Source organism: Ceratotherium simum, chromosome 30, assembly GCF_057802395.1.
Source record: "Ceratotherium simum simum isolate JZ-2026a chromosome 30, ASM5780239v1, whole genome shotgun sequence".
NCBI lineage: Eukaryota > Metazoa > Chordata > Mammalia > Perissodactyla > Rhinocerotidae > Ceratotherium > Ceratotherium simum.
The window spans coordinates 35,566,482-35,590,726 of NC_141929.1; the positions used below are offsets into that span (position 1 = coordinate 35,566,482).

General features: G+C 52.5%; 1 protein-coding gene across 1 annotated transcript in view; it reads left to right on the forward strand.

Moving 5' to 3' along the window:
* ZNF423 (zinc finger protein 423) overlaps nucleotides 1-24,245 on the forward strand; it is a 321,245-nt gene that overhangs the window by 105,329 nt on the left and 191,671 nt on the right. The window lies entirely within an intron of this gene.

Here is a 24,245-nt window from a genome sequence, read left to right on the forward strand (position 1 = left end):
GGGTAGGGGTTGACATATTTCCAGGCTCTGAGCAGGGAGTCCAGAGCGTCTTTGTTCCTTACACAGCTATCCCCAGACATCTCCCTCCATCATGGTTGTTGATGAAACCCTCTGGATGCCGGTTTGTGGGGAGAGGACCTAAAATCTCAGACCAATATTCGAAAAGGGACCTGTCATCTGTTTGGGGGGGAGATTTGTTGGTCAGAAGCAGGTTGGAACTCAAAGCCCTGGCTTCCCCTACCTTTCATGCCATCTTGGCAGTTTGAAAGCCAAATGTTTGGGGAATGGCTATGACTTTCCCTCTAGTGACATCTGTACCTGCATAGTCCTGGCTAGACCACGTCCCCATTCTCAACCTCTGGAGGGAACAGATATCCAAAACAGTAGACCCAAGAGGACTCTTACAGCTTTGGACTTTTGTGGGCTTTGCAAACCAAACCCCAGTCATTTGGAATTTGTGATATTTCAACCAAGAGAGGTGATGGCTAACTTATAATCTTAGAATACTGAGGAGTTGAAAGGGAAAGGTGATTGCTTGACCAAGGTCACATAGCAATTTGTTGGCCAAGCCAGGGCCTCTTCAGGACCCTGGGCTGTGAACTCTATCCGACTTGAGAAAATAATAGATGCCGGTGTATTTCTTGATTTAGCCAAGAACTGAGGTAGACTCTTAACTATAAGAATGAAATATTGTCATTTACTTTAAAAACAATCAATTAATTGATTTTCTAATTAAAAGCTATTCTCTTTGTTTTCTAAATGGAAAAGTCCATGCCATTCTCATCTAGTCATTAAAGCAGGGCCTCTGAGGACCCCTGCTAAGTGATGCTCTGTTGATTCTCACGGCTCTTGGAGTGAGGTCCTATCCCCATCACTCGTCAGGCTGCCCCTTCCTCTAGTACTTCAGAATCAAGACGGTTCTCTTGTCTCTCACCACACTTTTGAGAATGGTGGTGTTTCTAGGTGGAGAAGGGAAAATGTGAGACTTTGGGGCTGTATGTGGGGGTCTGTGCTAGAAATAAGAAATGGTAGCTAATTGTGCTTCAGTCCTGGCTGGGATTCTCTTCCCAGTGGCAGTCTCTTCTCTCTACAGCCTCAGACCTTGGCCGAAATCATGGTAGCCCTGTTTGCAGGGTCTCCAGCCATCCTTATCAGTGCTGGTGGTATCCACCAATACTCCTAACAGGACCCCACTAACAACCTCCATGGGGACACGGGAGCCAGGAATATCCCCAAACCCTGGACCATTGGAAGGGAGTCAGAAATGCCTTGAAAGAGTATGGGAAATGATCTTGCCTAATAGCATCCCTGAGAAATTCGTTACTACCCAAGAAAGGTGTGGCCATCTGGGAGAGTCTCCCTGACATGGAAGAGATATGTGAGGAGACCCCCTAGGTATTAGGTTCTTAGGATTACCCAATGACAGGATAAGCCATTAGGAATTGCGTGCGTATTATTCAAAACAGGTCCCTACCCAGGACGCCTTCATACCCTTTGATCATGCAGTGGTTTTCACACTGTGTCCCCCGGGGTGTCTCTAGGACTATTGGGCTGGGTATTGGGGGCTGTTCAACCAAGGGGGCTCTGACACCCTCTCCCATCAGAGCTATTCACTTTAAAAAGTCGGTGTTATACATTTGCCTTTAGCATAAGATGTTGTTTGCAAATTGGCTTCTGCTTTAAAAGTTTGGAACTGGTACCAAAATGCAATAGCAGGCCCTCCCAGGCCAAGCTCACGGGTCTGCTGGACGCTCATCACTGGTCATCTGGTCTCTGTCCTGGGGATGACACAGGTGAGCCTCACTGCCCTTCTGGAGTGAACACTCTGGGAGGAAAGGTGACACTTGACAGCCCAATGAAGACCATTTCAGAGGGGGCCGTGGTCTCCGGAGGCTGGGCAGGCTCTGGGTGCTCAGCAGATGTTTCTGAGGGAACAAATGAGTCTTGTTTAGAGGGAAGGTGGGGCTTCCCTGCTGTTGAGAATTGGGGGCCCGAGGGCAATGCCACCTGTCAGTCCTGCTGTCTGCTCCTTGAACAACACTTGTCCCCTGCAGAGGGCTGTCACTCCTGGAGTGTGGAGGTGGCACACCCTCGCCACGCAGGTGTGTCTCAGGAAGGGCAGCCCTTCCAGGCAGTCAGCGTGTTGGGAAGAGGCTGCATGGAGAGGGGTGGGCTGTTTGTGGGGTGATCTTGAATGTGGTCTGCTTTAGCACAGCGACCTCTGGGCTCTTTCTTTGGTGTTTGGGGTTGGAGGGCAGTGCCTTGTTCCATCAGAATCTGGGAGAGCAGCTGTGAGGTTGGGAGAGGTTCTGCCGTGGGGATGCTCAGCATGGAAGGGGGAGCCTCCTGCCAGACTGGCGGTGGTGGTATTCTTAAGGAAGATCCCGGGACTCTGCACTGAAGAAATCCTCATTTCCAGAGGCTCTGGAGCTTGGGAAGGCGCCTTCTCCATCGTCCCTCAGCAGGAGTGGTAATGCTGGGTCCAGGAGGAGTTGTTGAAGCCTGGACTTCAAGAACTCAGACAGCCCCACCAAGCCCTGTTCATGGTTCTCTCTCTCTTCTCTGTCTCTCTCTCTCATCGCCTTTCATTTGTGTCTGAGAAACCAACCTTAAACCCACAAGCCCTCAAACACTGCATCTTTATGAGACAAAATGAAACAAGCAAGGATCCAGTTGGCTCTGGTGATCCTCACGCCCCCAACAGCTGTTCAATTTCTCTTTCTTCCTCTCCGGCCCCTGCACACAGGGTAACAAATATTTATGTGCCTGGAGTCGTGGGCCCATACCGTTTTGTATTCTGCGTTTGTTAACTGAACGTTTTCTGAATGGATTCCCACGTTGGGACATGGTCTTCTCCATTATCGTATTTTGGGGAATCCTATTTTAAATAGCACTACTCAAGGGGATACAGCTTGAGTTACTGATACTGGGTCCATATACTATCAAACTATTAAATTTAGACCAATATGCCAGTAGATTAGGGATTTTGCAACAGAGTAGATAAAGGCTGCCTTGATGTGTGTGATGGGCTTGTCTTTCCTAGTGGAGCATCGTTTGTGGGCACAAAGCATTTGGTAGCTGTCTGAACTGACAGAAAGTCCCCATTAATTCAGGTCCTGCTAACGCGAATGATGCTGGAACGGGGAATGAGCTGGTTTACATTGATGCAATTTGTGAAGCGGTGGCCAAGCCCATGTGGGCCCTCTAAACGGTTGCAGGGGGTATTTTTCATCATCTTCCAGGAGCCACAAGGACATCACCTGCCCTAGAAAGTGTCTCTGGGAACTTCCTGGGGCCCTGCGGAAGCAGGAACGAGAGGTTTGATTTACCAGGGGCTGACTCCAATTTTTTATGTGCTCATTGAAGCAGGTCACCCGTGGACCTTCAGTCTGGATTCAGGGGGAATGTTTTACTGCTCCCTGGTACGAATACTGCCTTTTATGGAGACTCTGTGATTTGGACTGACTGCCGCTTTGGCCCGGATGAGTGAGGCTAACTGCCTGAGGACGTTTGGGTGCTGATCTACGCTGCTGTCATGTTCTAGACCTAACTTTCCCAGCGACACTCCTCATTATGTCGGGAGTGGGCTGGCAGCTGAGTGTGCAGTGGGCCAGTCCTGGAAGCCATGGGTCCCCAGGGCTGGAGCCCCTGATGGCTTTGGGGGGTCCCTGGGCTCCTCTCTAAAGGCGCTGCTGGCATGATTTGGGTTTTCCTTATAGGAAGGGAGAGGCAGGTGGAGTCTCCTTAGAAAGACTGAGCTGTCTAACAGTGGGATCCAGGCACTTCCTCCGTAGAACAGAAGTTCCCTTCAGGACCAGGTTGGAGCCGAGGATGGGTTTCTTCCCTTCAAGCCTTCGTTCCCTGATCTCCGACTCAGGCCAGGCTCCTGGCTGGGTGCAGAGGGGTGGCCCTGAGGCACACGGGGTCCCTGCTGCCTTCCAGGGGCTCAAAGTGCTGCCCTCCCCAACGGCTCTCTCTGCAGCCCCTGCCCCCCACACGGTCCACAGCCCTCATCAGCTTCTGTAGTTATTCTGTGACTGTGTCAATGTGTTTATCACCCGTCTCCCCCACACTGTTGGGCTTCCTGGGGACAAGAGCCATGTCTGTTTTGTCCTAGCCCAGCCCCTGGCACACAGTGGTGCATAATACATGCTTGTGGAATAAAGGAATGATCTCTCCTAGTCTTCATGACAATCCCGTCAGGGAGGTGCTACTTTTCACCATTCATCCCCATTTAACACAGTGGGCGACTGAGGCTGAGAGACTGAGGGGATCTTGCTCAAGGCTACAGAGCTTGAGCTAAGATTTGATGTCTGAACAGCTCGTGCTGAGAACATGGATGGGGACGGTGAGCAATTGCAAACTAAACTCCAGACAGACACAGCTTTTTTGAATACTCAACGTAAAAAAAATAAGAGGGGGGATTTGGTTCAAACAGCAACAACAAAAAATGTGATGTGCTCCCTGGGTGTTAATTTCGCTGCCCCCCGCCCCCTTCCTCCGTAGAACAGAAGTTCCCTTCAGGACCAGGTTGGAGTGCACAGTGCCCCTTCCTGAGGATTGGGACCGAGGAGCATTTCCTCAGCAAGGCAGACCCTCCTTTTCTGGCGCAGGTGAAGTGCTGCTGTGTAAAAAGCCGGGTGGAAAGTTAATTACACCCTGGTTTGTTCAGCTGTGGCCAGAGTGACCTGTGGGCCCTAATTGCAGGGCTGGGGCTGCGTGGAGGCTGGCACCTTTGCCAGCCTCGTTCCTGTCTGCCGCTGGCCAGATCTTGCCTTTGTTTGCCGGCTCAGGCCCTTTCTTGCTCCAACAGTGTGAGTGGGGGCCCTGCCTGCCTTATTGCTTGGGGCGCCCTTCGTACTGGTTCCATTTGGGCAAAGCAGAGTGGGCGCTGGCCAGCCGCTGGGCGATGTGCTGCCAAGTGCACAGGTGCGGGGCATGAGTTCCTTGTGCCCAGGGGGAGCGTGCACAGTGCCTTGGTGTCAGCCGGCCTCTCACAGGGCACAGGGCCTGGGGGCTCGAGCACAATTAATACCCCCACATCAAGAGCCATCCTGCATGCAAACAGCATCCAGTTAGAAAACACGGAGCAAGGAAAGGTCCTGCTTACGTTAGCCACGGAACGTGTAAAGACCGGGGAGCAAACCCAGGAAGCAACATTCAGATATTTGGAGAGGACAAACAAACAGAATCAACTGCTGGGGGACACAAAAGAGACTTAAATGAAAAGGCAGACTTTATTCTTGGGTGGAAAGATTCTGTATCATAAATACGTCAATTTCCCCGAAATTAACCCATTAACTAAGTGCTAGTTAATGAAAGTAACAATAGGATTTATCTAGAAATGGACAAGCTGATTGTCAAGGTCATGAGGAAAAATGGGCATGCCAGGCTAGGAAGGAAAGTTCTGAACAAGAGGAATGATGGGCCGGGCTGGTAACCAGAGCAGATTTTAAAATATGTTCTGAAGCCGTAGGGTTCTAGGCAGTGTGGGACAGACCAGCGGAATGGAAAAGAGAGCAGAAATGGACCCGAATAGAGCTGGAAATGTAGTGAATGAGGAGGGAGTCATTGCAGATCAGTGAGGACGGATGGATCACTCAGTAATCGGGACTGAGATGCAGCGGCAGTCGTCCTGAGAAAGGGAAGTGGGATCCCTCCCTCCTCCTAACGCCAGGACAAATCCCAAATGGATCAGAAATCTAAACATCGAAAGAACACTTAAAAATATTAAAAGAAAACATAAGTGAGTTTTTCAAAAAATATGATAGTATCAGAGTGGGAAAGCCTTTTCTAAATATAACCCTAAACCTAGAAGCCATAAAATAAAAGACTGAAATATTCAATGACATAAAAATAAAACCTTTCTGCATTGCCAAAACCACGATAAATCAAACCAAAGACACATATCACAGGCAAAAGATATTTTCCTTAATGTGTAAGGAGCTCCTACCAACACTAAGAAAATAACCGATAAATCAACAGGAAAATGGGACAAAGGCCGGGCCGTCCGAGGCTAGCACCTCCTCAGATGGGTTGGGGCCACACTGGTCTTTAGATATTTTGAATATCTCCCATGTGCAAAGGACAGAAACGGAGCCAGAAAGATAAATACTAGTTGGATCTTAAACATTTAGAAAGATTCGGAACCTTCTTTGTAGTAAGAAAACTGTCACTTTAAACCACAGGAAAATACCACTTTTCACCTATCAGATTGGCAAAGATCAAAAAGCTTGCCAACCCATCGTGCTGGGGAAGATGTGTCCTGATCCCAAGGCTTGGGGTCTTGTTCTCCTCTCTGTTTCCAAGGTAGCCTTGACCTGTGGTTAGAACACGTAGTAGGTACTCAACTAGTGTGTGTTCCCAGGGAGGCTGCAGCTCCGTGAGGGAGAGAGGTGTCCCCCATAAGGCAGACAGTGGAAATGCCGTGGATAAAGGGTTCCGAGGCAGGAGAAGGCACAATGTGCTGTGCCTGTGCATAATAGGTCTTCAATTAATGTGTAACCAGAAGGAGGAGTTTAGAGAAGGAAGAGATGTTTTATGAATTCAGCACATATTTATTGAGCATGTACTATGTCTAGGACCCTTCTGGGTGCCAGGGATGTAGGAACTGTTTATTTAAATAAAACGTAGCTCAGTGGAGAAGGTATTCGCTTCTCAAAAGCTTTCTTTGACTTGGAAGGTGAAGTGCCATAGGTGGCCTTTAAATGGCTGCCTTCCCCCGCGCCTTTCAAAAGTATTTCAAGGTACAGAGGTGTCGTTCCCGACAACTCTTCGGGAAGATGCTATGTGTGTCAGCCTGCTAGGATGCTGCAGTTTGGGAGGGAAGCAGATGGGCGACCGGCCAGTCTGGGGCTGCCTGGCCCATGGTGAGAGTGGAGCCTCCCTAAATTGCCGGCTCCCTGCCCTCTGAGTTCCCACGACAAGGTGCCTGGGAGGCTGGCAGGCTGCGTGGGGTGGTGGTCCTGTCTGGGCCCGGCAGCAGTGCCCTGGTTCCGGCTGGTCATGTGGAGGGGAGTTGTTTTTCAGGTGCCGGGGTTATTATTCCCGTCCTCTGAAGTCTGCAGGTTTGCAGACTGTGTCCTCTTGACTTGATAATGCAGAGTGAACGCTGCTGTCATGTTGTCAGGCCTGCACTTCCTCCAAAGTTGACACCAAATTCAGCGATATAGAAGGCAGGGGTCAAGGTGGGAAGAATCCACGCTTCTTTGGGTTTCCATGGGAAAAACGCGTCTGTGTGTATGTCTTGAGGTGTCTGAGGGCTCGCCAAGGTGGAGGGAATCTTCTGCCTCTTTTCCGCCCATCCAGCGTGATCACCTGGATGACGTGCTGCATCACTGCAGCCCCGGGTTCTTCTGTGTCCAAGGGTGGGCCAGAGTGGGATCCGGGGTGGTGCCTGACCTCGGGACTGTTTCTGCTGCAAACACCCCCCGGGGTGAGCCTCAGTGAGTGGACCCTGCGGACGCTCTGGGGAGTGAGGGGGCTGGGCTGTGCCTCTCAGGCTGGGCCCTGGTTTCCGCACCTGTCCTGGCAGCAGGCTGAGCTTCTGTTGGCTTCCCGTTGTTGGGCCCAGATGTACACCCAGCAGGACGCGAGGTCTGGGAGGAAAAGAAAAACCCCACGCTGGCCTTCAGGCTGGTTGCACGTGTATTGCTGGTGGGTCTGGGTCCAGCCCGCTGTCACCCATTTCAGCCTAGAAGTTTCCGGAGGGCACGTGTTACATCAGTGAGTAGTGATACCATACCTACTGTATGCCTAGGGCCGCGTGCGTGTGTGTGTGTGTGTGAGAGAGACAGAGTTCTTGTCAATAAGGAATGTATAATCCAGCTGGAAGATGACGTCGCTGGGACCCTTTTGGTTGTCTGGCACATAGTAGGGCCTCAGTTGGTGTGCTGCAGAGAAACTCAATTCAGCGTGGCAAGCAGAAAAAGTCAGATTCATTGGCTCAAGGAACTGAGAGGTAAGGGTCGCCCTCCAAGGACAGGCCCCAAGGCTGTCTCCACAAACCCCCACCACGTGTGCAGCGGTGGAGGCGTCCCCAGCACCTCCAGGCTTCCACCCTCCTGACTCGGCTGTGCCCGGAGAAGGAGCAGCCACTTTCTGACCGCCAGGACAGAGGCCCTGAGCTGACTCCCAGCAGAGCAGCCGTGACCAAGGCTCATCCTCAAAGGTGTCGCTGAGGCCTGGGGGAGACAGACATGCATATTAGCTGGGCTCAGAGTGGGGGGAGTCTGGGCACTCTGTACAGACCAGTGGGACTGAGAGTTGGGGAGCGGGCTCCCCTGGATGGTGGCCAGGGAATGTGGACGTCTTCTTTAGGAAGAAGGAATTATATGCAGGCAACTATGAAGGAGTAAAATAGTTTCATCAAATGCCAGATTGTCAGGTATCGATGATCAAGTCTGTTCACTTTGCTTTTGATGACGTGGAGTCCTCCCATCTCAGAGCTCTAGGGAGGCAGAGTCCTCAGAGAGCATCTAGCTCAGTGGTCTCTAACTGTATGCTCAGCCCCTTGTTCTCAGACACAGCCAGTGTATAGAGCAGATACATGGAGAGTGCTCTGTTACAGGGTCTGGCAAGTTCTGAGGTCTGCCTGCTTGCCTACCATCCCCCTCCCATCCCCTCAAAGCTCCAGGAAGCCCTGGGGCGGCTCTTCAGGAGCCCCTCAGGCCGGCTGAGAGCACTGGCTGGGCCAGGTTCTTCAGTGAGGTGGACTTGTCCAAGGTCCACAGTGGGTGGGGGCTTGTGGGTGCCCCCACCCCCTTCCGTGTCTGACAATTCCTAGAAGGCAGTGCAGCCCCCGGGGTGGACAGAGAACTGCCAGGCACCTGCACGTTCTCTGGTGGTGGCGCCCTCGTGCAGGGCCCGTCTGGCTCACGGGCTGTTGGTGGGGGTCCCCACACCAAACCTGCCATCTTGGAGGTCTCCGGACTCACAAAGCTCACACCATGGGGACTGGACTTTTTCTCTGTTTGCTTCTTGTGGAGGAGTGACTTTGACTCTTGTATTCTTTATGGAAGTTATGCCCCTCCCTTGGGGGTCCCACAGAAGCCTGCCCACCGTCCCTTCCCAGAAGCTCTGCTTCTTGGTCCTTTGGGGGTGGAGCTCTGGGAGAGAGGCGAGTCGTGCCCTGGTGGCATCCCCCAGCTGCTGGGCCTCCGGGACATCGTGTCCAGGCTTTGGGCCAGGCTGGAGAGAGGCTGGGTGGCCGCTGGGTTCGTCTGGTCCTTGGGCCTGAGTGCTGGGGCGCCCACCTGGTGTGGAGAGGCGGCTGTGAAACCAGTCTGCTGTGCTGTACCTCCGCGGGTGCGTTCCAGAAATTCACATCATCACCACCAGCTTCAGAGGAAAGGAGGGGCCAGCTAGAGTATTCCAAAATCACAATAGCAGGGTCCTTTTCTTTGTTCTGTAGCATTTCAACGTTTCCCCCCAGCGTGTGCAGGTAGCTCCAAAACCTGAGTGTCGCTGAGCAAACTCAGGGCCAGTGTCGCGGAGCTTTTGTCAAGAGGCGCAGCCTCTCCTGTCCCCTCGAGGTCTGCAGTTTCATCAGTCCAGCACCCCTGCCCCTTCTTACCACCTGTCGCCGATGGTCAGGATGCACAGAGAACAAGCCCCCCAGAGAGGCATTTCTCCTGGAGGCGCTGGTGCTAATTCCGGATCCTGTTGGGCATAAAGATCTGAAAATTGTGTTCCCTGAGTAATCAATCTCAGTTACCTCCAATTTGAGTTTTGAAGAAGCTTTGAGAAATGCCTGTAGGTGAAAATAGGAATAGCCTCCAGCTGGATCGTGACCTGGTTTTGGGGTAAAAGAGGCAACTAGAGGGAGTTATTCTGCGAGAATCCTTTATTATAGCTGAAAACTATTGATGACCAGTTCCTACGTCCTTTAGTTACAACTCCAGGCACCGCAAAGAACAAAGCAAACCACTGGTCAGAGGAGAAATGTGTTCCTTAGAACCGTAGCATCCCCTGGCGTGTATTCATTCATTCATAGAGTTATTGTTTAAGCACCTACTATGAGCTAGGGGCTGCTCTAGACGCAGGGGATAGAGTAGGGAGTGAAGCAGACACCAGTGCCTGCCTTCTGGAGCTTGCGTCGTGTTAACACCTGAGCCCTCACTGACCTCGGCCAGGGCACTCTTAAACTGACCTGTGTGCAGTGATTTTGTTCTAAACCACAGGTTGGTTCCCTCTGTGCTGGAGCTGAGTACTGGCCAAGGCCCGCGTGAGTGGATGGGGGGAAGAACAAGTAGCCGGTTCACCGCCAAACGGCTAGTGTACTTTGAGGCGGTGTCAGCAAAAGTGGGGTGAAGGAGGTGATTGCTCTGTTCCACGTGTTGCTGGAGAGACCACGGCTGGAGAGGGGAGCAGAGGAAGACGGAGAAGGGGAGGCCTCAAAGTCATGCTTGCAGGTTGGGAAGTTAGGATTCTTGGGGGCCAGAATGGGGGTGTCAGAAAATCAAACCCTAACTTGATTAAATCAAGTAAGGGACTTCAGTGGCTCATGTAAATAGAAATTCCAGATGTAGGACTAGCTTCAGGTGTGGCTGAATCCGGGGACTCTGGCAAAGGCCTTAGGATCCAGTCTTGCTGCATCTCCTGGCTCTGATGAATGCTCTGTTGGCTTTCAGCTCAGGCCCAGTCAAGTGCTCCGAATGGCAGACCCAGAGATGTTCCCCAGAGGAAATCAGGGTGCTCCTAGCAGAAGGGGGATGGATGCTGTTAGACAGAAGCAGCCCAAAGAGGAGGAACTGGGCCGTTTAACCTCCATTAGCAAAGAGGACAGAGTAGGTTGCCTGACCTCAGGCATAGGTAAGAGCTTGGCCAGTCCCCCCAGTTCAGCTGGTGTCTGCTTCTGTGATGGTGATCCAGTGGTTGATATTTTTACTATCACCTCTGGATAAGACATATTATTGGAGAGGGTGGCCCATTGGAAGCTCTGGCCAATGCTGCGAGCCAAAGCAGTGGGGGAATAGAGTTGAGACCCCCAACCCCTCTCTCCATTAACTTTGGCGCTCCAAGAGACAGAACCAGGACCAATTCTAGAAGCCACAGGGACACCCATTCTGGCCCGCATATAAGGGGCAACTTCCTTGTGGCGAGAGCATTGACAAGCCTGGAGATGAGCCTCAGACGACAGGAGGGGTAGGGGAGTGGGAGTGGGCATGGGGTCAGGGGGCTGGCACAAAGAGGTCGATTTTTCAGGTTCCTCCGAACCCCGAGATCTGTGATTGACATCCCTAAAATGACACCCTAACACAGCAAAGTAAAGAACATCCTCAGACAAAATGAGAAACCAACCAAATTTATCTCCCGCTGGCTGGGGCGTGTGGTCCAAGGAGAGCAGCCAGCAGGGGGTCAGCCTTCTTTCCTCAGGCTGTGCACACCGGCCTTATTGCTGGGGGGAGGGGGGCGAGAAGAACCCGCCAGCGGCGCTGCGGCAATGGCGCGGGGGGTGCGGAGGGTTCAGAACAGGAAAAGAGCAAGGAAATCTGAAATTTAACTCTGGCACTGGTCTAAAATAAAGCTAAACTATTGGTTGAGTGTTTTGGCAGCATTTTTAAACGCTGCATATGCCAGCTCAGGGAAAAAATGTACAGGGGATTATAAAATGCTTCATTTTGTGTTAAACAGTTTTATTTTGGAGTTGACTGGCTAGAATTTGGCTGCCTTTGGAGGTGACATCACTGCTCTGGGGGGGCATCTGGGAAGACAGGCTGTAGGCAGCCGTGCAGGTAGGGGGATGGTGACTGGCTGGGGGGAGCACTCACACCCCGGCCCCCCGACCCTCTGCCCCCACCATCTTGGATATGAAAGTCTTGGCCTCGCCGAGTGGTTGGCTGTGTGTGTGTTGCTGCTGCTGAGTGATGGGGGTGACGAGGTCAGATCTGCCGGAGCGGGTCTGACCCCTCTGAGGGTGGTAGGGGCTGAGTGGTGAGGAGGTGAGGGGAAGGTGGCTGAGGGGCAGCCAGTAGGGGGGCTGGTGAGAAGAGGTGGTTGGCAGCTGCCTGTGGCCTCCCAGCCCCTTCCCAGCATCTGTTCCCAGGCAGCTTCGACCTGACTGTGCCCCTCTCCCACTGCACTGGGGATGAATCCGCCCCACTGACCTGGTCCTACCTCTAATGGCCTCTCCTCCTCCCACTTGGGTCCCCCTCTTGAGCCTTGGACAGGCCACGATTATTCCCACCACAGGGCCTTTGCACCACCTCTCCCCTCCACCTGGATGGTCTTTCAGGTTGTCGCATGGATAGCTTCTTCACTTCCTTTTGGGTCTCAGCTCCAACGTCACCTACTCAGAGTGGCCCTTTCGGGCACCCCCTCTCCCCCGGCTAAAGTCGCTCTCCTTTACTGTCCATCAAATCATCCCACATGATTTCCTTCATAGCACTTCATGTTATTTCTGATTTTCTTTTTGATTTGCTTTTGGATTATTGTCTTTGCTACTAGAAGGTGATCCACTTGAGAGTGTGTCCTGCTCTGTCTTTCTCAGGCCTGTCTCTGGCCGAGCACAGGGCCTGGCACACAGTAGGTGCTCAGGAAATATTTACTGAATGGTGTGTTGGCAGAGGCCCAGGTGGTGCCGAGTTGTTCCACTCTTCACGCCCTTGGGTGGCTGAAGACCAGGAATTCTTGGGGGCAGTCTCCTCTGGTCCTCCCCACATACTTCCCTCACCCCGGCATACCTCCCTCACACCCCCACACACCTCCCTCACACCCCCACACCTCCCTCACACCCCCACATACCTCCCTCACCCCCCCACACCTCCCTCATACCCCCACATACCTCCCTCACCCCCCACTCCTCTCACACCCCCAACACCCCCCTCACAGCTTTCTCAGCCCCCATACCCCCCTCCCAGCCTCGGACATTGTCTCTCCCACCTGCTTCCTGGGACCACAGAACAAACTGGAGGGTGTGCTCTGCTCTTCCCGGGGAGAGGGACGTTTTGCATTTTGGACCTTCAGTGTTTTATGAAGTCCCTACTGTGTGCCAGGCCCTGCCTGGCTAGGTCTCAGGGAATAGCAGACCCTGCCCTCAGGAAGCTTTTGTCCTGGCAGGGGAGACAGACAATAAAGAGGTAGGTAGATAAATGCAGAATGACCGCCTGGGACGCACGAGGGGAGGATGAGTTGGGATGTGCAGGGGGATGGGTAAGTCTAACCGGGTTCCTGCCCCCTGGATCCCACTGTCTCCTGGGGGAAGAGAAGGTCTGCAGAGCTGGGAGGATCCTAAGCTTCCTGGGGGTGGGTTTGAGGAGCACCAATGGGGTGGCAAGTAAGAGACTCGGAGGTGGGTTTTGGAAGTGAGCGCATCCATCTCGGGGGGTCATGCCAGGGCTGATTTGCTTTCCCCCTGGAAGGAGTGGCAGAGTTGCACGGAAAGGTACAGTCAATGGTCACCAACACCACGGTACAGCCAGGTCACTGGGTGGGGCCCGAGGAGCCCTGGGCGCTGGGGAGTGAGTCACTGGAAGGCCCTGCCCTCTGACCACCTTTGCCTCTGCCGCTTTTCTCATCACTGATGTTTTTAATCTCTCGTGGCTCTCCCTGATGCCATACTCCCTCTAACGTCTTTTTATCACAGTCTTAACAAACACCTTGTTGACATATTTACTTAAAAATTGTTTGGAGGATACCCCCTTAGTCTGGGTCTCAACAGGAAACAGATGGTACATTCAAGCAGGGTAATTGAGGAGCATTTACTAAAGGGCCCTTTAGGAGGTGTGCAGGGGGAAGGGAAGCCAGCGGGGATGGGGGAGCATTTTGGGGACATCCCCGTGACGTCGGAGAACCTAATGGGGTGAGGGGAGGAGCATCTGCTGGCACCTGGCAGAGCAGCTGTCAGAGAGGGCCTCCCTGTAGGAGGGCCCCCGGTGAGAGGCACACACAACCTGTGGCAACCCGGGGAGCACGCCAGGAGAATAAATACCCCATTCTGTGCCTCCCACACCCCTCTCTGCTGGGACCATTGGCGGAATCAACAGGAAGGCCGAAGCAGAGAAGCCTGTGGGTCAGCCAGCTTCCCGGGGCACAGAGCAGGGTGGAGGAGGGTGGAGAGGGATCTGGAGGGCCCGATGGCCTCGCCCCTGCTGCCGGGGCTGGCCAGGATGCTGCTGGAAGTCAAATAGTGGAGCTTCACCCCAGTTTAGGAAAGGGGGCGTTTCCTGTTTGGTTTCGTTTGGGGGCATGGGAGCCGGGACGTTGTCAGGTCGCTGTGGGGTTCTCATTGTGGTTTCCCCTTTTCCCGGGACATGGGACCCGTCAGTGATTTGGTCTTGTGCTGTTGTACCGCAGTTTATGGGAAGAGAGGAGCAAATTCGTCAGACTCCTGGCAGGTGTAGCTGTTCAAATCATGGCCTGAGCTGCCAAAACTTTGTTATTTGCATAAATGAAGAATTGAATAGGTTATCATTCCGATTAGCGCCATTTACCGCTTAACTACTGGAGAAACTGGCAAGGAAGGCACTCAGTGGCCGTCACCCCCCTCGGCAGTGTCATTCCATTTACGGCTTCACTGGGGACAATGGCAGGGGAGAAGTCAAGGAAGCAGGAAGGTCAAGGATGCTTCTGGGGAGGCTCTTTGTTCATTATGTATTTATATCGCACGTGGTTTCCATTCTCCGGCTGCGCCGCTTCCGGGACCCCAGAGGATAAGGCAAGGAAACCTGCGCGCGGAGCACCAAAGCTATTTTTATTTGTGCGCAGGGCAAGGTGACGCGGCTGCTGCAGGCCGAGGTTCAGCTCTCCCTGACACACGGAATTGGATATTAAGGCGGAATTAGAAGCTTGAGTCCGAGGAGATCCCTTGTGAGTGATGCATTCAGGATGGCATTATGACTTTCCAAACTGCTTTTGCAGAGATCAGGGAGGGTAGAGGAAGGAGCCGTTTTGGGGGACAACCCCAGGCCCCCACGTAGCCTTGATGTTGGTCTGTGAGTAGATTGTGAATTGTTTCCCCAAATCAAATGCTCTTCCTGTTGGTTCTTTTTTCCATGACACTTTCCCCACTGGGCATTCATAAGTGCTTCCTTCTCCTCTCCAGAAGGCTTTGCAGCCTCCCACTCGCTTATCCACCCGAGCCCCACCCTGACATCACCGTGGAAAGTCCCCGTTTCTCCTCTGACTCATGCAGTGGTCAGTGCTTCGAGCATCGCTTCATCTTTAAGTGAGGGGTGGATGAGGCTTTCGGTTATTCTTTATTTAAAACAATTTTAGAGACTATTAAATATCACTAACACGTAAATGTATTCTATTTGTAAAAATTTCAGAGATACAGATAAGGCTAAAGTCTCCATCCTGCCCACCCCACCCCCCCAAGGTTAATTGCTATCACCATTTTGGCTTGCATGCTTCAAGACTTGCTACTACAAATTTACATAATACCATGTTTCATAGATTCGAAGACACACTTTAACATCTCTGAAATCGAGATGAATCTTACAATTAGTAGCTTGTCATGTTTAATTGACAATTTTTTGTCTTGCTTTTTTAATGGTATGTAAAATAATGGTGCATTTTACAATCCATGGTGTCTTAGATTCGATGAAATATGGTGTATGTGTATCCATAGAAACAATGTTATGTTGATTTTTGATTAAAAAGAATAAATGATACCATATTGGATCTGCCATTCTGCAACTTGGGTTTTTTTCATGCAGTACTGTGCCTTGGAGAGTTTTCCACATTGGTAAATAGATCTCCCTTATTCTTTATTAACTGCTTCGTGGCATTGCATAGCCATGAAGGTCCATTGGATGGACCACAGTTTATGCAGCTGGTCTCCTGGTGAGGGGCATTTAGGTTGTTTCCAGTTGTTTGCTGTAGTAAACGTTCTTGTACATGTCTCCCTACTGGAGCACTTTTCCATGATTGATAGCGAGAAGGGTGCATTGCTGGGGTCAAGCTTTCTTCCATTCCATTCTGTCCCATCCCATTTCATCCCATCCCATCCCATTTCATCCCATCCCATCCCATCCCATCCCATCCCATCCCATTCCATCCCATCCCATCCCATCCCATCCCATTCCACCCTATCCCATCCCATCCCATCCCATCCCATTTCATCCTATCCCATCCCACCCTATCCCATCCCATCCCATCCCATCCCATCCCATCCCATCCCATCCTATCCCATTCCACCCTATCCCATCCCATTTCATCCCATCCCATCCCATCCCACCCTATCCCATCCCACCCTATCCCATCCCATTTCATCCCATCCCATCCTATCCCATTCCACCCTATCCCATCCCATTTCATCCCATCCCATCCCATTTCATCCCATTTCATCCCATTTCATCCCATTTCATCCCATCCCATCCCACCCTATCCCATCCCATCCCATCCCATCCCATCCCATTTCATCCCATCCCATTTCATCCCATCCCATCCCGTCCCATTCCATTCCACCCTATCCCATTTCATCCCATCCCATCCGATCCCATTTCATCCCATTACATTCCATCCCATTTCATGTCATCTCATCATCCCATCTCATCCCACAACCGTTACCCTGGTACTTACTTGATATCAAATGCTGTTTGATACCAAAATGCTGTTTGTACTCACTTGGTATCAAATGCCTGGATCAATGTTGTGGCTTGAGGTATCTACAAAAGGGAGTCAGATCCTGCCTTCCCAGGAGCTCATAGTACATTTGGAAAAATAGGCAAGAAATGAGATTTGGATCAAAATTCCAGAGCATCCCCAGGTGAAGCCTTGGGGTAGGGACACAAGAGTTGGTGTGGTTCTGAGGAAGGCATTTCAGCCCTCATTTTGTACTCATTCCGGGGTCCTCTCAGGCTGGCAAGCCCTTCAGGAGTAAGGAAAAGAATACCTTTGCACTGGAACATGTCACCCCCTGACTTACTGGGGGCATAGGTGGCAATCTTCCCCAAGTGGGTTTCTTAAGGCTCACATGTGTTTGGGTTCTTATGGGGTTCTCTCTCTTGTTTTCCCACCTTTGAGCTGAAGAGGGAGAAAAGAGCCACCCAGCCGTCCTGTGGCAGCTGGTCTGCCCTTCGTGAAGGTGCTGTGTTCTCTCTCACAGGGGTGCAGGAAACAGGGGGTCAGGGAATGGAGGCGGTGGAGGTGGATGGGGCCTCCCTGCCAACTCTTCCGCCTGGGGATTTTTGAGCAGAGAGTGCCCCGAAGGCTGGAATGGCCTCGGGCAGTGCTTCTCAAACTTTTAAGTGCACATAGATCAATGGGGATCTTGTGAAAACGCAGATTATATTTAGCAGGTCCGGGAGGGGGAAGGGCTGATTCTGCATTTGTTACAAGCTCCCACGGGATGCAAACACTGCTGGTCTGTGGACCACACTTTGAGTAGCAAGGCCTTTAGGAAGGCTAAGCAAACTCCAGAGGCAGAGAGGACCTGGGAAGTGGAGAAGGAGAGTGGGAGCTGGGGCTTTCCACGGGCCAGAGCTGGACACCTCTGGCTGATCTCCCTTCTTGCGCCAGTAGCTTATTTGACCTTGCACTTCGGCACCCTGCTCTCCAGCACTGGTGTGCGAGTCCAGGCAGAGTGTGTTGGTTTGTTTACAGCTGATGGATTTACACTAGAATTTCCAGCTGTGGGGTGGCATTGACGGTAGGATAATTCTTCATTCTGAGGGACCATCCCTTGCTTTGCAGGACATTCAGCACCCCTGGCCTTGCCCACTAGATGCCAGTAGCAACCTCCCTGATTGTTGCAGCAAGTGAAAAAACGCCCCTGAAGGGCAGGCAGAGATGCACTTATCTGAGAGCCGCTGAGCTGGACACGGCCCTTGTTGAGGGCAGGGACCGTGGCCTGGTCTCCATGTCCCCAGTGGCTGGCACCGTGCCTGGCACGGAGTGAGAGCTTGATTGCGTGTGTCGTGCGAGAGAAGGTACATGCTGGGCACTGAGGGGGATGCAGGTTCTAATAATCTCCGCCTGCTGCAGGGAAAGCCAAGTTGTGTGCCGGCAGTGTGGCGCCTGTGAGGACAGCACGGTCCTCACCTTGAGTGGTGGCACCAGGAGATGAGACATGGCTGTGATGGAGCACTCTGAAGTTCCTCTCTCTTTCCTTAGCTTTCCTCCGATACTCCGAGGCTCTGTTTTCTCGTGGAGGCTGCCTAGCTTTTGGGCTTTTGATGTGTCTGTGTTTTCTGGGCTGAGCTGCTGGAGAATGAGGCCTGTCTTGTTCATCCTTGTGTCCTCAGGGCCCGGCACATAGTAGGCGCCTGGTAAATGTTTGCTCGAAGAACTATTTGAATTCGCTAGGGAAATCAGCTCATCCCAGGAGCTCAGCGATGGCTGCTTTCAGTGCGCTGACGACTGTGTTTGTAATGTGAACTATCAGGCCCGATTCAGTCATGCAGTTATTAATCTATTCATTCGTTCAACAACTATTTCCTGAGCACCTGCGATGTTCTGGGCACTGTGCTAAGGCAGGAGCATGCTGGTGAGCAAGGCGGGCATTGTTCCCTCAGGGGAGCCGGTGGTGTGCTGGGGAGTATCGTTAATCTGAGAATCATACAAACGATGGGAAAATTACAGCGGCTGTAGGCGCTTCTAGGGGAAGGTACATGGTGTTGCAAAGGTCCTAAGAGGAGCTCTGCGTCTGGTCTTCTTGGTGGTGCGAGTGGCAGTGGGATATCACGGAAGGCTTCCTGGAGGTGGTGAAGTTGGGGCTGAGATCTGACCCGTATTGCTTACAAGTGCCTGCTTAGGGTACCAGTAAGGCAGGGCCACTCCCACAGGAGAAAGAAGTTCTTTTGCAAGAATTTGATTTAAGGTATTTTTTTAAGGCATTAGAGGATGCACAAATAAATAAATGAATCAATAAAAATTTTGTCAAGACTTCCTTACACTTATTTAATAGTTTAGCGTTTTTTTCTATTCTGAATTACATGAGTGTGGAGCATACTCTTTTCTGTATGTGGGGCCTCTACAAGTCTTGGCCCTGGATCTGGGCTGAGTAAGAGATAAGTGGATGAAGGCTGTAGAGAAAAATGCTGCAGACAGAGAGAAGAGCATATGCAAAGGCCCTGGGGAAGCAGAGGTGACACAGTCTGTTGGGAGACCAGCAAGGAGGCCAGGGTGGTAGTTACCCAGTGAGCAGTGAAGTGAGGGTACAGGATGCGGCTGAGAGGTCTTTTGGGGCCAGATCATGCAGGGCCTTGGGAAGGAGTGGGGATTTTATCCTGAGACTAATGGGAAGCCATTGTAAGGGATGAGCCAAAGGGTGACATGATTGGATGTATGTTCTTAGAAGGTCACCGTGGCTCCCATCTGAGGGTCATTCTGGCGGTTTGTTTATGGGTTTTTCCTTTGGAGCCAGCAGTCGTGTGGCCTGGGGCCGCCTGTGCTGTGAGGCTGAAGGTGCCATTGTGTGTTGGCACCCAGGCCATACCCCCACTGCTCTGCGTTTCTGGACTCCCTCTTCCCTTTCTAGGTCAGGCACACGGGCCCTCAGAAGCCAGATGGAGTCAGAAGGCCTTCGGGTGCTGCTTAGGTTGCTAAGTCACTCAAATCTCACTGAAGTGACCTATTTCTCTTCTATCTTGCTCTTGTATTTTTTATGAATGGATGATAAAAAATGTGGCAGGGTCATTTGTTTTCATTTCTTTCTGACACCTGGACTCTGTGTTCGGTGGCAGCCGTCCCTCCAACGGCTGGAAGTCCACCGTGGGGCCCGGGGCCCATCACACCTGGTTCTGTGGAACAGCAGGACGGCTGAGGCAGCGGCCCAGTCCTCATGAAACAGCGAGGCCCTTTAGAACGTGGGACCCGAGGTTCAGTGCCTGTACGAGCGGCTGGGACTGGTTCCAGCTGTCTGTCTGCTTGGCCAGACACCGCGGCGGTGACTGTCTTGGAGGCAGGAACTTGAAGGCTCCGCCCCATTTGGGACTGAAGCCCTGCCCATCTTATTAACTGTTTGATGGAAGCCAGTTCTTCGAAGGCAACTGTGGCCTCTCATTTGGTGGGGAGTAGTCATGGGTCAGAGCTCTGAGGGACTGCCAGTCTCCAATACCCACGGGACCCAAATCCACATCTTTGCTCCAGTGGCCATTTGTGGTTGGGTCTGTCCCTGCTTCAGCCTGTCTCACGGTTTCCACCTCGCCGCTGCCCTTGCAGTCTGTCGTGTCCTTGCCCGGGCCATTCTCTCTGCCTGGAACCCCACGCCGCAGTCTGCTTCCTTGGCAAAGCCAGACCCATCCTCCCAGCCTCCCTGGAAGCCATCCCTGACCTCTGAGCAACGGCCGTCCGGCTCCTTCTCTGGGGCTCCCGGGAGCACGGGGCCCACTCCTCTGTCTTCAGAAGACATTTTTCTTGTTGCATGTGTGTTAGGCCAGTTCGTGGTAGGGGATCTATTAAATAAAGACAAGCCAGAAGAAGAAAATCAACTCCGGCCATAAGCCAGGGATCCAGCCATCATTTTGGCTTTCACCCTTCCGGATTCTTGTTCTGCGGGCTGCTTTTTCTCCATTACCTGTAGACTGTATACAGCTTATCGTACTGTCAAATATTGTCCTAAAGCCTCCTGTCATCAGCTTCGTGGTGTTCCATTGTGTGGCTGTGCTCGGGTATGTATTGCAATCCCCTTTTGCTAGACTGGACACACCCACCCAGCTGTCCACTCAGGGGGCCTGTGCAGGGCGGGGGCCTCGACTTTTCACCTTTGTTCACCCGGGGCCTGGCGTTTGACTGGAAGGTTCGTGGAAAGTGTTTGTTGAATGGATGAGTCCCGCATCTCGTCTCTCTCCTGACACAGCCGGAGCTAAGCCTGCATTTGAGGCCTGTTTCTTCTCCCGCTCCCAGTACCCTCCCACCTTCTCCCAGAGACTCCACGACCCGCTCTGCTATTGTTGGACCTTTAAAAGTCAAGTCCAAAGGCTTGGGCAGTTCGGAGGCTGGAGGGGTTACATGAGTTGGTGGACGGGAGGGCTGCCGAGAGGTCAGTAGCATTGGTGCCTGCTCATAAGAAGCTTCCAGGCCAGGAGGGCACTGGGGAGGTTCTGGGTGGCCAAGGAGCTGCTGGTGGGCGTGAGCAGGAGGGACTCCCATGGGAGGCAGAGGTCCCTGCCAGCTGGGGAGTTTTCGCCTGTGCCCAGCTCTGGCAGCCATGTTGGAAGGCCTCCAGCAGCCGAGGCGAGTGCTGCCTTTGGCGCCTGGTGCGTGTGCTCTGAGGGGCGTCACTGGGCAGTGGAGTGGAGCTTTGCCCTGTGTGATGAGACGCAGACCTTCGTGCTCCCTCAGACCTGCTGGAACCTAGGAACAGAAGCCTTAGTTTATTCACGCATGCACGCGTGGGTTGAAAAAATGTTGATTGCACATCTGTTGTGTAAGGCTCTATGCTGGTCCTTGCTGTCACGGAGCTCCCAGTTTGGGGTTGAGGATACGGGGTGACCAAGCATCCTGGTTTGCCCTGGATGAGGGGCTTCTTGGGATGTAGGATTTCAGTGCTAAGTCTCAGACGAACTGGGACAAACTGGTCGCCCTAGTCAGACATAAACATAGATTCCTGTCATCCAAGGAAGAAGGAGTCAGAACCCAGCGGTAGGTCTGGGGGACTCAGCGGAGGGGGACTCAGGAGAGGTCTCATGCTACAGGCCTGGCACGCTTAGTGGGAGCTTTACATGGAGTTGTGACTTCCTGACGGGGTGAGCCCTGGAAGAGTCTGCCCCCCCCCCCGCGCCCCCTCTCCCCCAGTTCTTCACTCCCTGACCTGGGTGGTCCTGCTCTGGGCACACCCAGCCAGGTTCTGGGGCACTTTCCAGCCCTCTGGACAGTGGATTCCTGGGGCCTCTCTCAGCCGCCAGGACCAGTCTCCTCTTTGAAGAAGAGGGTTCCCCAAAGTCAGCGTTGGAGGGGAAGTCTGTCCTTCCTCCCGCAGGACTGGCAGAGTGTACCTACTGGGGTCGACTCAGACAGCCCATCCATGGCCTGGGCTTATCATTCATCCATTTCTTCATTCACTTCTTCCCTTAACATGGTTATTACCGAGCATCTGTTATGTGCCTGCGTGATGCGTTGAGCCCAGGGCTGGGCACACAGGAGCTGGTGGATAGAAAACCCTTGCAGACCCAGCGTGTTGGGGGGCCTCGGAGCGAGCCAGCTCCAGAAGCTGTAGGATTTCTCGCCAGGGCTGCTGGTGGGAAGGACTGCACTGAGTCAGCAGAGCCTTATCCATCCCCAGCTGGCCTCCCCCAGGGCTGACACCCAGGAGGGGGCTCCCCTGCCAGGCACCTCTCTGGAGCTTTTGTCCCCAGAAGTCTGTGAAAGGGCTTGGGAGAATGGAATCTTGCACCCTTCTCTTGGAAAAGCCATTTGTCCACTGAAATGCAATTTACTTCTGAAAGGAGGAAAAAGACTAGAAAGGCCACCAGGGTGAGAATGTATTTCTGGTACCTATAAGCCACCTCCAAAGTCGGTTTCCAGCATGGAGGTGAAGTCCTGGGAAAATGTAGGCCTGGGCTGGACACTTGGTCACCATCCCTCCTGACCCTCCCTTGCCCCTGATTCTAAAGGCTGTTGTGCCAAAGTAGAAATGATTTTTATTCCTTAACACGCTTTAAAAAAATTCAGTAAAGGAAAACCCCAAGCTAACAATGTCATAGATAATACAGTCCAAAGAGAATAAATTTACAAAAAATCACAACGAAATTTCTAGAGGAGATTTCTTTGTGTGTTCCAGTGGCCACGGTGTGGTTGAGCAGGTCGCCTCCCTCACCCCGGTGCACACAGGGGAGGTGCTGAAGGCTGAAGCAGAGCCTTGTAGGAAGGAAAAGGCCCGGTGTTGGAATGTGCGTGCATGTGTGTTGGTGTGTGTGTTCCTATCAACACATGTACACATTTATCAAATTACATCTGCTTTTAACTTTAAAATTTTATGAACACGGCATATGGCACATTATCCCGCCACGGAGCGCGCGCGCACGCGTGTGTGTGTGTGTGTGTGTGTGTGTGTGTACACACGCACAGGCAGGCCTGCTTGGCACTCACTCCTCCAGTGGCTGAGAAACTCTTCTGGAGAGGAGAGCCTCGGAGTGCGTGGGGCTGTGGGTGAGCCGACCTCCCCAGGGCCCCAGCCTGGCCCTTGGCCCACCAGGCCATGAATACATTTCCATCCATCTCCAGCCCCCATCACCTAGGCAGCTAATTCCTCTGAGCCCCTCTGCCTTATTAAAGTCACAGATCACTTTCCCGAGCTTAATGCTGTCAAGACCAGTGCGCCCCAGTTCAAACCCGCTCCCCGCCATCCAGCCTCTCCTGGGGGGCCGGGGGTGGAGGTGAGGGTCCCACCAGCTCCCCCCCCCGCCCCGCCCCCTCCTCGGTTCAGTCTGCCCCACCCCTTGCAGTGATCAGTGAGGTCGCCTCAAGATTCCTTCAGTAAAGCCCTTGGCAGGGATACAAGGGCCGTCACAGCTGTGCTGCACAGCCCGGCTTCCGCAGGCAAGGATGGGGCTGGCCCACTCGAAGTGGCTCCTCGGTGGAGGGGTGCTAGGCTCGCTGCTGGTTCGGAGAGCACTCCTCCGGTCCCCGGCTGCCTCGGCCTCCCCTGTTATGAAATGTGGATGGTACTGGTTCCAGCGTTGGGAGACTCGCTGGCAGAGCGGAGCGTCTCCAAAGGCCCGCCTTGTGCCTGCACCTAAACACTTCACTGAGCAATCTGTCAACATGTCAGCAACACATGTTTTGTAAAAAGCTTCCAGTGGGAGTAATGACTCCCACCAGGACTTCCAAAATGCTTTGAATTCAGCAGATTTCTATTGCGGGCATCCCCTGGGGTGCCTTTTACAATGCCTACATTTCAGAAATTTGAGCCACAGACCCCTGGGGGTTTCCTTTCATAATGCCTCAAAATGTAGGGTTATATTGTTGGAAGTCCCCATGGGGTCTTTATTAATACCTGAATTCTGAGGAACTGGAAATTACACAGGGCACTGCAGGGGCCCAGATCCACACCAGGAAGAAGAGAAAAACTCTGTGGGGAGATTTTTTTTCTTCATGCAAGAGTGAAAGAGAAGAATTTGCTAAAGGACAAAATTGAGTGTGTTTGAGCTTCCTTCATTTAATCTGCCTTCTAGAACGCTACAGTAAAATCTGCAACGGGGAAGGGGGAAATGACTTTTCTATTTTTAAATCTCACTTTGATATTTTAGGGGCTGGAGTATATTCTCTTTAAACACCCAGTATCGAGGGGTATTGTTTAAAAATAAATTGTTTTTCTTTTTGGTAATTGAAAATCCCTCTGCCGTGCCCCTTGCCCAGGT